The sequence below is a fragment of the Perognathus longimembris genome, unplaced genomic scaffold, assembly GCF_023159225.1.
Source record: "Perognathus longimembris pacificus isolate PPM17 unplaced genomic scaffold, ASM2315922v1 HiC_scaffold_5821, whole genome shotgun sequence".
Classification (NCBI taxonomy): Eukaryota; Metazoa; Chordata; class Mammalia; order Rodentia; family Heteromyidae; genus Perognathus; species Perognathus longimembris.
Genome location: NW_025961291.1, coordinates 264,884 through 280,654, shown reverse-complemented (window position 1 = coordinate 280,654; position 15,771 = coordinate 264,884). Strand labels below are relative to the sequence as shown.

The window sequence follows — 15,771 nt, the reverse complement described above, 5'->3', positions numbered from 1 at the left end:
GATGGCTGTGATTGTCTTTATAAACAACTTTGTTAGCTCTTTTTTTTTTTTTTTTAGAGAAATCAGTCTGTTACCCAGTCATGGTGGCTTTCTGCACTTGTAAGCATGTACTTTAGTTACACTGAGCCCTTATATTCCTGCAAAATGGAACTTCATGACATTGCCAATATCTGAGTCCTCAAGTAGTCTTTAAATATTTTTCACCCTGGAAGCTGGCCCAACAAATAGCTTATTCCTTGCCCTGTACCACTCAGCATATAAATCCTGAGTTCCTGCTGACCAAAGATGACGTAAAGTACAAATCAATAAGCATTTTGTTTCTGTAATTTGGGAGAATGAGATGATGGGTGAAGGAGAATTTCTTGATGAGGGTTCAAAAAAACACTCTCATTATCCCGTGGATTAAGAGAGCTACACTACAGTTTGACTCATTTGCTGAGCACTGGGTCATTATACTGCACTTACAGGCTTTGTCAGACTGCTTTCTTGAGATAATAATTCACACACCAGACACCATGTAAAGTGTATGATTTTTGGGGGGGGGGCACATTATGGTTTTTTTGTGTATTATTTTTTAAATAAATGCAATATATTAAAAAGTACCATCCTGATCATTTTTAATGTACAGTGGCATTAATTACACTCACACGTTTTTGCATCCTCTATCACTTTCTATTTCTAAAACCTTTAATCATCCCACACTGAAACTCTGTCCATTAAACCACAGCTGAATGGCGGTTTCCATGTACTTTGCTTAATTACCTTCAGGTGTATGTCAGAGCTTTGAGGGAGATTTCATCTTCTCTTCTAGGAGAGATGTCTTCTTTCAGGAGAAATTGACATGGTACCGAACATATAGCAGGTACCCTTAAGAACAGCCTCTGAGAATATTATTAGGGATGTGGGGCCATGAATGGGGACTCTTAAGATCCACATTTGTGGGAGAAGGGAAGGGGGCAGGACTGAGGAGAAGAAGGAGATCTGCTGGGTTGCTGTCATAAAGTTTCATCCTACTTGGTAGAACTATGAGCCTGAGATTCTGAGTCAAAGTGCTGTGGTTTGAATGTTCCCTTCCAAAACTCATGTTGAGATTTAATTATGGTACGAATAGATAGGTAGTATCTTTTGTGGTATGTATGGTTTGAGTTCACCTTCTTGGGAGTGGGTTGGTTCTGGGAGCTCCTGATGAAGGTGCACCTCTCCTTCTCTCTGACTCATACACACTGACCCTTCTGCCATGTTGTGCAGATGCTGGGGCAAAAATTCTGTCTATGGACCGGTCATTAAATTTTGCTGCTCATTAGCCCTGCCTTTTCACCTTCAAACATACTGTGGCTGACATCATTGGCACAGAGTAGGAAATGGGTGCTGGAAGTTTCCAAGGTTCTACTGGGCAACACAGATTGAGAATAACAGCTCTCAGTCTTGAAGGGGCATCAGCAGAGTGGTCTACCAAACTACCATCTTCTCTAATCATCTTAGGTGTTGAATGGTTCTCCTCTTTACCAAATTAAAGACAATTATTCATCACCACAGCGGGAAATGCCCATACCTCAGATTCAGGCTTGAACACAGCTCATTCATCCACTGATGAAGTTCGTATCTATGTTCTTCTAAGCCTTTTCGATGGGTAATGAATGGACAATGCATTTGGGGGAGGGGGGAAGGGGAGCATGTAACAAATCAGTAGGAAAATAGAGAGCATCTCCAAAAGATAAGTCATTCATAATGAAGGAATTCAATCTTTAAACATTTGAAAATATATTATCAAATGAGGACTCTATTTGCTTAGTATACTGGCAATAGAGCTCAGTAATGATATTTTAGTACTCAGAAGAGATTTTAATACTCTGAGGAGAGGATAGACTGGTATGGTAGAGTATGTGGCGAGATGCATAAGGATTCTTGAAAAGGAAATATCTTGAACTCAAGCCCTTGCATTCACTCTTGTTTGTTTTTCACTTAAGATAGGTAGGTACTCTTCCATTTGAGCCATGCCTCCACTTTGATTTTTTGGATTTGGCTTCCTGAGCTGCCATTAAATCGTAAAACTCAGATCCCAGTCTCTTGAGTAGTTAGGATTATAGGCATGAGCTGTCAGTGTCAGGTTTTAATATCTTCTTCATCAGTCTTCTTTTTGGTAAGTACTGAGTGGAGATGGAACATAGGTTTATGCTAGGCAAGTGCTATGCCCTCTGACACACTAAATCTAACATTGATGCTGAGGAAACAATAGACAAGTATGAAAACCTAATGCAGATGGTGTAATCACTGAGTCTTGCTGACAACAGTACATATGAGGAGTTGCATCAGTGTTTATGAACAGGGTATGGGCTAATTAGGTTCTGTTACGTACCTAAGTGCTTTAAACTCTGAGAAATACATAAAATCAGATTTGCATTTTAAATGCCTGGAAGTAAAACAGCACATGGTAATAGTAGTAAGCAATGTTATTTCTCCTAAAAGAATTCTAGATAAATTTTATCTCTAACCTACACATTTTCATAATATACAGATTAAAACACTCACACATGTTCATTCAATTTGTGAATTTCACATGCACACCTACACACACACATATACATACATACACATAGCATAGAGCTTGCATAGTGCCATGTGCCAGTGTTTGATGCCTGTAATCCCAGAAACTCAAGAGGCTGAGACCTGAGGATTTCAATTCTAGGTTGGCTGGGAAAGGAGAGTCCATGAGACTCTCATCTCCAATTAACCAAAAAGCCAGACAGCACTTAGGCTCTGATTCAAGCCCCAGTTCATGCGCACACACACACACACACACACACACACACACACGCGCGCGCGCGTGCGTGCATACACACACACAGAATGCATACAGGCAGTTCTAGAATTATATACTTCCAACATTACACACACACACACACACACACACACACACACACACACACACACACTTCTTTCTTCTCCCTTTCCCTCCCTCCACCTATTCATCTAGCAGTCTAGAAAAAGGAAAGAACTGTAAGCAATTCGTGGTCATTCCCGGAATTTGGGAGTGATGGGTGATTTTGATTTTTTTAAGTACTTATACTTTACAAAGCTTTATACTGAGATTGGATCACCCTTACAATGACAAGGAAGTAATGGTTTCTAATATATCAGTGTTCTTGCCTGACCTGGTTTCCTTCCAGTCTTGCATTCATCTCCTAGGAAGGACCTTCTGGGTTGTATACCTCCCTCCATATTTGTCTTCCTTCCTTCTTATTAAAATAATCACTCATGTGCTTTACCAGGTTAGGGGCAATCATTCTACTCATGCATTTGTGACACACTGTACACATTTAGTCACTTTATACGCTAATTCTTTTCCTATGTCCAACCTTTCAAGAAGATATTTCCAGGCATTGCATGTCAATAATGTATCCCCCAAAATATTGATACTGCATTAAGTCATTCCATATTCACCCTTGGGAAAAGTCTTGGGGCTGTAAGACTTTCCAGACACATGGGATATTCATAACAAGCCATGCTGGCTACCACTTCAGCAGGCAGATGCTCTTCAGGTGAAAAAGCTCACAACCCTTAGGCTCTCCATCCTGCTCTTGCTTAGGCTACACTGGGATGCCCAGCTTATATACTTATTGTGGATCTCATTACATTTTCTTGTAAGTGGTTGGCAGTGACCGTCATTTTTAGATCACTGATAGGAAATGTGGTCATATCTACCGAACCCATCTCCACCAGATATGGTCTTCGCCTCTTTGCATTCATGCCCTCCATAAATAGATGAAGCTAGAAGTGACCACATGTCATTTCCAAGACTAAATTACAAAAGATGGCAGTTTTCATCTTGGATACCTCCTCTTGGAAAGCGTGTAGTAAAGAAAGTCAAGCCATGTACTGGGAGAAGCGCCATCTTGCCATTGCTAATGAAACACAGAAGTTGGCCTGGCAGCCTCATGCATGGGACTGGCAGTAGACATGCCCCTCTGAGTCTTCAGATGTTGTCAGCCCAGTTTGATTGAGAGCCCATAAGACCCCAGCCAGAAGTGTCCGTGTAATTGCCTTCTAATTCCTGACCCTCAGGAGCCATGCGAGACAATAAATGTACTACAAGTGGAGGGCCAGTGTACTAGAAATGAAAAGGTGAAATTGACTTTGAACACAGCATGGACAGTGAGCACTGAGGAATGTGTAGGTAAGAGCTCAACTTGCTTTGAATTGGGTCTATTGAAGCTTGTACACTGAGGATGCTGACTGTGAAGCCTAAAGGAAAATGAGAAAGCTCCTCTTGGAAACTGGGAAAAGAATCCTTGCTATGTAGTGGCTATATATAGACACATATCTCACCTATGTATTTCCACTTTCATAGAAAAATTTTTTAAATGTACCTGATGAACGGGGTAATGTGGTTAGGATTTCTGACCACGGTGTTGAAAATAATTTCCAATTGCTTTTTTCTAATTGCTAAATAACAAGGAGGTAAAGCCAGGGGTGGTGCTGTGCCTGTAATCCCAGCATTGCAGAGCTGAGCAGGAAGATAGAGATCTAAAGGCCACCTAGACTATATGGCAGGCTCAAGGACAGCCTTGTCCTGGATCCTTACTTACAATTGTGGAACCAGTGATAAGACAGAAAATGTGGTACATATATACACACAGTAGAATTCTCCCCATGTGTCAGAATGAATGATATTGTACCATTCATAAGGAAATAGACAGACTTAGAAAAAATTATATCAAGTGAAACAATCCAAACCCAGAGAAACACAGGTTGCCTGGTTTCCCTCATTTTTGGTTGCTAGAATGTACCTATAAATTTACAAGTAAACACACTGGGTGGTTAAAAAAAGAAATAAATACTCTGAGATATGATAAATTATACAGATCTCTAGACATTCACACCATGAGACCAAAGGAAGGTGTTCTTAGGACAGGAACACAAAGGTGCAATACCTAGGTACATATGATCATATGAAATAATATTTATCGAAATGAATTCCAGGAAATGGAAACAAGAAGTCTTTCTTTGTTGTTCTTTTTTGTTTTCTTTTCCTTTTGTCTTTATTTTTCTGTCTTTGGGAGGGCAAAGGGAAGCACAGAATTGGTGGGACAAAGGATGAACAAATGCAGCAGTGGTTCTCACTAGACACTGTGTTGAAAACGAACTACACAACTTGTGAGAGGGGCTGGGATGGGAAAACTGGGAGAGAGTGAGGGAAGGGTTGACACTGTCCAATGAGAAATATAGTCATAACCTGGTCCATGTAATTGTAACCCCTCTGTACATTACTTTTATAATAATAATAATAATAATAATAATAATAATAGACAGAGTACCAACTGAAAACCAAGAGAGAGTTTTATTCTTGGCCAAGAGTAGAAGTGAGAGAAAAACTTACAAATTATTTTTGCCACACTTCAGAATCAAGAGGGTCCAGACACAGTAACAGAACTGAGGAGTCAGGTTAGATATAACATTTCCAAAAGTCATGTTGCCTTACTCATTTTATGGTTCTTTCTAGGCATCACCATGGCGATTGTGAATTGTCTTGGTACTTGAGGGTGTATCATTTAACATGTGATAGGGTTATAATGAAGTCAAAGATCCAACCTGTTCCAGGTAGTCCACCTGAAGAGAGGCTTCTAGTCTACAGGCAACCCATCCTGAAAGACAAACAAGGTTAGAGTGGGGTGGATGGGTAGCTAGGTCACCTAGGCAGTACCCAGGACAACACCAAGCCCTAACTTACAGGTTGAAGCTCTGAACTTGTTGCTGATGCTATAATGGAATGGGACTTTGGAACTGGTGTGTATTGTGTGTAGAATGAGGTTCTTTTGGTGCACGAGAGTGAACTATGTAGTAGGCAATGATCCCAGGCCAGTGATCCCCGATGCCTGGCGATCACAGAGTGGCAAATCCCTTCCCTCTCCCCCACTCTACCAGGGTTGGTCTGTGTGCAGTAGCATATGGTAGAAACCAAGGCATGCCACTGTGGGGATTAGCTTATTAAAGTCTGCAGCTTCCATTTTGGGCATGCTCTTCCTTGGATCACTCACTGTGGGGAAAGCCAGCTGTCATATGTTAAGGACACTCAGGCAGCCTTGTAAAGGCCCAGATGGTGAAAAACTTCCAGCCAATGGCCATGCAAGTGAGATTTCTTGTATGTGTGCCATCCAATCCCAAGCCAGGCTTTATATGGCACAGGGTGGACCCAATGCTGGTCTGGACCCAATACCTGAGAAGCCTAAGATACTATATAGCAAAGAACTGCCACTGGAGTTGCAGACTGCTATCCTTAGAAAGGCCTGCTTTGTAAGATGGGTTCTTGGCTGTCCTCTCGAAATTTGGGTTTAAGGGGAGAGGTCCTTAATTTCCCTAACAAATAAGAGTAGCTCAGTGTGTATAAACAGTAAACCAAGTTATTGATGCTCTGGGTGTCTGGAGTTGAATATGTTCCAGGCACAGGGTGTATGCATGAGCAGTCCCCAGCCTCTCTTCAGGGCACCAAGTTTGTAGAGAGGTCTCTGGGAGATGACATGTCCCTCAGGTTGTCAGAGCGCGATACTGGGGGCACTGAGCCCAGGCTGTGTGATTTCAAGGAGGAAGGAGCCTGCAGTCCGGAACTCTGTTCCCTCTCCAGCAAAGCAAAAGCTGCTGATTTCACTTTGTACCATTTGTTGTAATACATCATGGCTATGAGAACTACTCTTGGAGTCTGAGAATCTTCCTGGCCATCCACAGACCTGAGTGGTTTAGTGCAGCCTTTGCCTACAGAGAATCCCTGAAATACATCACTGATATTCTCCCAGATTACTGATCCTCAGGAATCAGCCAGTGATAAATATTTGTTATTTTCTCACTGCATTTTTTTTTTTTTGTTGGCCAGTCCTGGGCCTTGGACTCAGGGCCTGAGCACTGTCCCTGGCTTCTTTTTGCTCAAGGCTAGCACTCTGCCACTTGGGCCACAGCGCCACTTCTGGCCGTTTTCTGTATATGTGGTGCTGGGAAATAGAACCCAGGGCTTCATTTATAAGAGGCAAAGCACTCTTGCCACTAGGCCATATCCCCAACCCCTTCTCACTGCATTTTAGGATAGATTATTATGCAGCAAAAGATAACCACTCTAAACAAAGGAATTCTTCCCTTCTTCTTAGCATGTGGCTATGTTTTGGGAAGGATTTGAGTGGGTCTCCTGAATATTCATTTGCTGGAAGCTGGATGATGTGTTGTGAATGTAGAACCTTTAAGAGGTGGAGCCTATGAGAAGGTAATTGCACTGGTGGGTTCTCAGGAGAGCTGGTTGTTATAAATCAAGGATATTTGTTATATGATGTGTGGACTGACCTTCCTGTTTCCTTTCTCCTCTGTCAAGTTGTAAAGTGGCCACTGGGCCTTTGTCAAGAGCTGGAACCATGCTGTTTGAGGTTGTGAGTCAAATGATCCTTTTTCTATTTTTATGCAGCCTCGAGTATTTTCTTATAGCAACACCAAGTGAGCAATGTCATTTATTGAATGGGTTGAGAGTATTTTCTTGCCTGTGAAGAATTTTGTAGTCTTTTTGGTTCCTCTGGTTCCTTGGCTGAAGAAATCTATATCTTCGCTTGGTGTTGTGAGGAGGGCTTGCCATCCTTTTCTTTCTTTTAGTCTGGAAGAACCAGTCTCAGAAGCAGCAACCTGCCCCAAATTTACCATTTCCACTACAACCTTAACTGAATGAGATCCATGGTTGTAAGGATCAGGGTATGTCTCTTGTCTGTCACTTTCTTCTCAGTTCTCCTGATTTTTCCCCCTCTTCTCTTCTACTGGTAGTGATACCTACACATCTCATTGAGATACAGACTTCTTCCTGATGAAAAATTGATTACCAAGTGTTTCAGGGCCTTATAAGATATTTATATTTCGTCATTGACTCCCACTGCTTAGTTTATCATGTGAGCACCTTGAGGAAAGTTCAGACAAACAAACTTTTTTCTTTACATTGCACCCTCCATTCCCCACTTCTGCAAATTATCTTATATACAAAGATAGGGACTTTTCAGGTGAAGATGACTTTATTGTGACTTGACATGTTATTGTTGTTGTTAGTTGCAGCACTGGGTTTGAAACCAGGGCCCTGTGTTTAAAGGTTGGTACTTTACCATCTGAGCCATTCTCCCATACCTTTTTGCTTCAGTTCCTTTTTTTTTGTCCTGTTGATACTGGGGTTTAGATCAGGACCTAGCACTCATGATCAGATTTGTCACTGATAGCTGGTGCTCTGCCACTTGAGATAACCATCCTGACACCAGGAAAAGGTTTGCTTTGAATCACAGTTTCAGGAGGTCCAGTCTATAGTTGCTTGGCCTTATTGCTTTGGGCCTGTGGCCACACAGAACCTCATGGTCAGAGTGCATTATGGAGGCCTGTTTACTTCATGGCAGTTGGGGAACCAAAGGAAGAAAGAAGAGGGGCCAGGGTCATGAAATCCTCTGCATAGGCCTGCCACCAATGACCTAACTTCCTTCCCATAGGCCTCACCTCTTAAAGCTTCTACCCTTTTCACTGGGTAGAACAAGTTTTTGTAGTGAGGAAGAGTTCTCACTGGAACTTTACTGTTCCTCAACCCTTTACTAGCTGGTTTGTTGAGAAGAGTAAATGAGTTAAGAAGCTGAAAGCACTCAGTAATCCATAGGGTCATGTAAGCAAACATTGCAATAGCAATCACTCTGAAGCCATTTTCCCTGTCCAGTAAACTTGTTAATCATTATATCACACATGTAAGATAACATCCACATTATATATTGTTTTTATCAGTCCTTGCATCAGCGAACCAAAACACAGCAATCACAGTACGTGGTCATTCCTGCAGAGAATATGTAATCTTACATATTTCAAAGGCAAAAAAGACTAATTCTGTAGAAAGAGTTATGTTATCAACAATGAAGAAATGACAGTCTATTAGAACCTCATCTTTCATATATATATATACATACACATATATATGAATACATACATATATGAATACACACACACACAATGTACATAAGGCTTGATGCAGGCCCTGATGTGCTGTTTCAGCTATTTCCTGGACCAACTCTTCACCACAGTAGATACTCAATAAATAATCACCAATAAATGTTCATGAACACACATGCCTATGCTCTATGGAATACACCGCATTGTATGTTGTAAGTAGAATGATGGCTTTGTTTGCTGGACTCACAAGGAGCAATAGAATTTTGGGCTGCAAGGTGGGCTGCAGCCTTTCAGGCTCCTCTCCCGATTTATGGCTTCTGAGGGTGAGCAGATTCTGTAGCGAGGCTGAGGCTGTGCTCAACCAGAGCCCACACCGTTACCTCAGGGTCTTTAATTCCTTCCTTCGTCCCTGGTGTATATTCTGTCCTGATTGTAGCTGCTGGATCTCATCTCACTGTGAAAAATGTTTCCTCTCTGCTGACCCATGGGGCTCAGTGTTTGATTAACAAGTTTCCCATTTTCTGTGCGAAATACCTAGGTAAGTCCCCCTTGGTTGAGGCGAGGATCTGCAATAATTCACAACCACCCCATGGGGCCTTTCACTGAGTGACATACTCTTTGTAAGGATGCGGTGTCATTTAGAATACAGGTGGCCGCATCCATTCCCAGGCTTCTCAGCACAGTGTGTGGGCTCTGATAAAAGATAACATGACTGTCATGACAGGAGAGACTCTTGGCACTGATGAACCACTATAAAATCAGACTTGGAATAAATAGATTTGTTCTTTTCAAAGTAGTGACCTTGAAGTGGATGATATTCTTTGACTCTTCTACTGATAGGGCTATGACCCAAAATGTTTCTGGGATCCAAGTTTTTGAGTTGCCCTCAGAGTCTGAAGCACAGTTCTGTGAAGGTTTTGGTTTTTGTGTTGTTGTTGTTTTGTTTTGTTTTTTGCCAGTTCTGGGCCTTGGAATCAGGGCCTGAGCACTGTCCCTGGCTTCTTTTTGCTCAAGGCTAGCTCTCTACCACTTGAGCCACAGCGCCACTTCTGGCCATTTTCTATATATGTGGTGCTGAGGAATCGAACCCAGGGCTTCATGTATGTAAGGCAAGCACTCTTGCCACTAAGCCATATTCCCAGCCCTCTGTGAAGGTTCTTGAGTCTGACAAGGTTAGTGTTTGTAGAAGGCTTGGGTCTGAGGAAGGATTGAAGAAGGACTCATACCTTTCCAGCCCTGGGGTAAGCCAATAGGGCTTGGCTTGGTCCCAGGGCTGCATTCTTCTAGAAGACTTCATTGAGTTATGAGAATTGTGCATTTTTCTTCCAAGCATGATCTCTTTTTAAAAGAATGGGGTTGATGAGGGCATCCTACAGAACATGGTCCTATAATGACTGCCAGGCCTCTGTCCAGCACCAACATGAAGCAGGTGCTGGTATTATTAATCAATACATTTGTGTTTCTCATCTTCCTGTTTTTTCTTTAGAAGAAAGCATTTTAGATACTACTAAAGCTCTACTCCACTTCCATGCTCATCTCTGTATTTATACCTTAGCCTTAGGAAGTTTTTGAACAATCGGTATGAGTTGTATTATCTTGTATCCTATGCCTCCTTCCTAAGCTGTTGTATGCTTCTTTCCTATCCTTGTCATTTCGCTTTCATTGTTCTATAATATTCCACTGTACGAATAAGTCTGTTTATTCACCTCTTCACCTAAGAGGTTATGATGACTACTTCTTCCCCCCTGCTATAACAGAGAGTGGTGCAGTAAAGATGTGTGTGGATGGGTATCCGGCAGCCCCTTGGAGAAATTGCTGTGTTCTAACAATATGCACGTCTTCCATTCAGTGGGTGTTTCCAAGCTACTCTCCAAAGCTTTGTCACTATGTTGCCACCAGCAATTACTGTGTCTCCACAGTCTCTTGGTGTAGCCAGTTTTTCATTTGATTAATCTGACTGCTCTGGAAGTGCACCTCCTCACCTTCATTAGTTCTTCTCACTCACTAGTGTGGTGTCGCATCACTTCATACTCACTGGCTGCCGAAAGCCTGTCCATGTCTACCTCTTTTCTATGCTCATCGAACTTTTATTAACAATGTACAAGAATCATCTATAATATGCACATTATCATTACATTGTACTAGGCATTTTAATTTGTTGTCAGTGTCTTGCCACTGTCTGGGGGTACATTGCTAGTGGGCTGTGGTGTCACTTGTGGAGAGGCAGTGCTAATTCTCATAGATTCATATTCACCCTCTCCATGGTATAGACTTTGGGGCATGTAGTGTGGAAATTGAGCTTCACCTCAGTGTCATAAAATATGGTCACCTGCCTGGCTCCCACGTCTCAGCGCCTGGAATCCTAGCTACTCAGAAGGCTGAGATCTGAGGATTCCATTTTGAACCCAGGCCAGTTACGAAAGTCTGTGAGAGTCCTATCTCCATTTAACCAGCAAAAAGCCAGAAGGGGCGTTATGGCTCAAATGTTATAGTGCTAGCCTTAACTCAAAAAGCTCAAGGATAATGCTCATGCCTTGAGTTCAAGCCCCAAGACTAGTACATGTGTGTGCATACACAAATACACACATACAAGTTACCTATACATTCTTTTAAAAGTTTTGAATTGTAAGCTGGGTGCTATTGGCTCCCACCTGTAACCCTAGCTATTCAGGAGGCTGATATCTAAAGATTCCAGATTGAAGCCAGCCTAGGCAGGAAAGTCCATGAGACTCTAATCTTCAATTAACCATCAGAATTATGGAAGTGTTGCTGTGGCTCAAAGTAGTAGAGCACTAGCCTCAAATGCAAAAGCTTAGGGACAGCATCCAGGCCCTGAGTTCCAGCCCCACAACTGACAAGAAAATGTTTGAAATGTAAAATGTTTCACAGTTACCTAGGATTGATTTTGTATACAAGTAATGCTGGAACTCTTTTTCAAATAAATTTCCAGTTGCATTATATGTAAAGTCTTTCCTGCACTGCTATATTCCATATGCTCGCATGTGTGGATATTCTGTCTCTGCAGACAGAATTTTGCTATGTTCCCAGATTGACCTTCAATTTACCATCCTCCTGCTTCAGCTTCTTCTTTCTTTCTTTTTTTTTTTTTTTAATCAGGCATGTCTGTTTTATTTTCCTTTAGGTAATATTTTTTGGAAAATTACATTTGCAAAGAATCAGCCCTTACAAACAGAGATAATCTTTCAAAAAAATAAAACCCAGCATCTGGATTCTCAAAACTCACAAAACAGTTGGAACTATCCAGTGACCAGCCAGGACCACGTCACAGGTGATCAGCTGTAGCTCAGCTCGGTACTAGATCCCAGCCCTGAAGACAACCAGAGACTGCCAGCACTGACAACTGTCTTATTGCTCAGTTATACAGAATACATTTTCTTTGGCAACTTCATCAGTTAACATCACAGGACAACTACAAAGGTTTGGAATAACTTAGTATTTAAAATGTCATTGTAATTATTTAAATGTAACTTCTATAGATGCTAGAGTAAGAAAGCCTTCACACATGCCTCATAACTTCATTCCCCTTCCCCCCAAAAAAACACAGAAAAACTCTGCTAAATAATCACTACTAAAAGATTTTTAGCTCCATATACAAGTATACAATGCAACTCATCTTTACCAGTGAAAAATATTACAACATTATCTCCAAATGCTCATCACATCTTCTGTGATAAAGGACAAAAAAAAGGAGTACCTAAGTACCCTCTCAGCTTTTCTAGAAGGCTGTTACATACAAATTCAAATTGGCCCAAAAGTTGCCAGAACTATACGAATTCTCACTATTAACAGCTCAAAATTTACACTTAAAAAATACCAATAGTTCCTTAATTCTCGATCTATGAATTAAGCCTATCTTGGAAGCTTGGCACAGTACTACCAAGAAATTTATAAACAGGAAGCTCAAGTCCAGAAGTTTAACTAAGAAATTTTTTTCTCTAAAAAATAAAAACCCCACTAAAAACTACAACTCCAAAGTTCACACACTGTAAGCTAAAACAGGTCTGACAGAAAGTGCAATCTGAGACATAGTGATATAATAGATAAGCAACAAAAGTTAGCAAAAACTTCACAAAGACACAAATGGGTAAACACTTGAATGCAAACTTTCAGAAACACTAAGAAACGACTCATTTGGGTAATTTTATATACAGTTTGTATACAGCTTAAAACAGTACAACTGAAAACATCTGTATGTAAAAGCCACACCAAAGTCAAACGAAACACCAAGTAACAGTCTTCGAAGCTGTCACAGGAGAATAGCGGGCAGGTATTACCCTAAGACACACCCTCTTCCTGATCTATCATTTCTGTTTTAACTGAAAACACATCTGCCAGCATATGCTTTGGTATCTCTGAGCCCCGGACTTTCAGGGCATAACAAGCATTCTCCACTTTGGCCAGACTCTGTTTCAAGGTGTACAGCTTCTTAGAAACCTCATAAGGACCAGTGTTGCCAATGAATGAGAACCCATCATAAACCTGGCGCAAAAACTGGCTCACTTCAAAGGGCGTGTCGATGTCCCCAGTCCCCACGCTGTTAATGCACATTTGCATCAGCTCTCCCGTCAGGTCGGCCACTCCCAGCAGGTAGTCCACAGGCGTAACTTTCAGGCTCCAAGTGACTGGCTGCTTCATCTGGGCATCTGAGGTGGGAGTTTTGTTTTCTTTCCCACTGTCTTCAGTTGTAAATATCAACTGCTTATTAATTTCTTCCATACTGATTAATGAACGTGTTTTGATGAAGTGTTGAAAAGAGACAGCTTCCACATATTCCTGCAGCCCTGTGGTAATGGCTCGATGGAATTGATGCATGTCTTCTCCTGATAGCTCTTGGGCTACCTGCAGTATTTTTTGTCTGACACCATCCAACTTAATTTCTGATTCAGCCAATATTTCTTCCATATCAGGAGCACTGGTAATCCTATGGAGGAGAAAAATTGTCCTTTTACTTTCAACAGTTATGTCCTGGCCTAGTTTCACAAGTCTCTCATATTTGTCATGCCTTGCATCCAGTTCCAGCTGAAATGATTTGAAGGCCAACATCACCGGGGAGGACGAGTTAACGTCCTTCGCCTCTCACCTCTGGCTGTGCGGGAAGTTGTCATGCTTCCTCTTCCGGAACCCTCCTTCTTTGCCGCTCATGTCAGCCGAGCTTTCCCCCAGGCACATCGAGTCCGCAGAACGCCGGGCGGGCGGAGGGCGGTCTCAGGTGGCGTCGGGCCAACCCACCAGCGAGCTGCCCCGGGAGGCAGGAGGCGGGTGACGCACGCCGGAAGCCGTCCGCGGTGCTCCCTCAGCCTCGCACACTTCCGGCCTCGGGCGCGTGCCCGCAGCAGCGCTCATTTCCAGCGCGGTGCCTGGTGCGCTCCCTCGGTTGCGCCTGCTTCAGCTTCTTGCATGCTGGGATTGTAGACCTGTGCTACCATGGTTGAGTCAGTTATGTATGTGCTTGTTAATGGTGTGTTTCTGGCTTGGTCTAGTTTTCATCCATTTTAACTACTTTTGGCTGATGGTTTGGGTAGTGGAATTGCAACTTATTTTTCTCCTTCAGATTTGTTGTGGCTATTCCAGTCTTGATGAACTTCCAAATGTGTTTCTGGAGCATGGAAGCCCTCTTGGGCATTTATTGGGATCATGGGGATGATTTTAGGTGCATTCTTTCTTCAAATCTGTCAGAAAGATTTCATGTGTTTTTTACAATACACTTTTCTTGTATAGTTTTGTTAAAGTTATCTTTATTCCTCATGGTTCCTTTTATTGTGTCTTTTCTGTTTCTCTTGTTGGTGAAGAGCGACTTCATTTGTCTTTATATATTTTACTCAGCTGTCATTCACTCTCATGGTTTATCTGTAGATACTCTTAAAAATTATGCACTTGTATACATATATATGTACATCTATATATCTGTATCTGTTACTCAAAATGAGAGGCCTTTTTGCTCCTATTTTTCTTTTGTTGCTGGTCCTAGGGCTTGAGCTCAGGGCCTGGGCACTGTTCTGGAGCTTTTGTGCTGGAGGCTAGCACTCCATCACTTGTGCTACAGCTCCACTTCTGACTTTTTGTGATTAATGTGAAATAAGAGTTTCATGGACATTATTGCCTGGTCTGGCTTTGAACCTCAGATCTCAGCCTCCTGAGGAGCTAGGATTATAGGCATGTGACACTGGCACCTGGATTTTTCCTTCTGTTTTATTTTTTGTTAGGTCCAAACCAGGACTTGAACTTAGTATCTGATGTGCTTATTGGGTAGCACTCTACCAACTGAGCCATGCCTCCAGTCCTGAGAGGCCTTTTTAAAAGTCCTATGTCTTATTTTCCTTGTCTTCATGTATTAACATAGACTTTTATTATACTCTTTGGGATTTTTTGTTGTCAGTCACAGAACTTGAACCCAGAGCCTGGATGCTGTCCCTGAGCTCTTTTGCTCAAGGTTAGTGCTCTACCACCATTTCCTGATTTCTGGTGGTTAATTCGAGATGAGAGTCTTAAGAACCTTCCTGCCCAGGCTGGCTTCGAACCATGATCCTCATAGCTCAGCCTCCTGAGTAGCTAGGATTATAGGCATGAGCCACTAGCATTTGACTGGCCCTTTGTTTTGTTTTATTGAGGCATATCAATTCCCATACTGTCCATAGCTCCTTCTGCATCACAGTGGCAGAGTTGTATAGACTTACATAGTAAGCAAAGTTTAAAGGATTTGCCATTAAGCCCTTTACAAAATGTTTGCTTCAACCATCCACATAATGAGATTGAGCAGAGTCACTGTTGGTAACTCTTCTTGGTTTACTCCTGGCATTAAAATGAGTTTATCAAAGT

General features: G+C 42.0%; 1 pseudogene; it reads right to left on the bottom strand.

Moving 5' to 3' along the window:
• Positions 1-12,967: 12,967 nt before the first annotated feature.
• LOC125345523 lies at positions 12,968-14,147 on the bottom strand (annotated as a pseudogene).
• Positions 14,148-15,771: the final 1,624 nt, after the last annotated feature.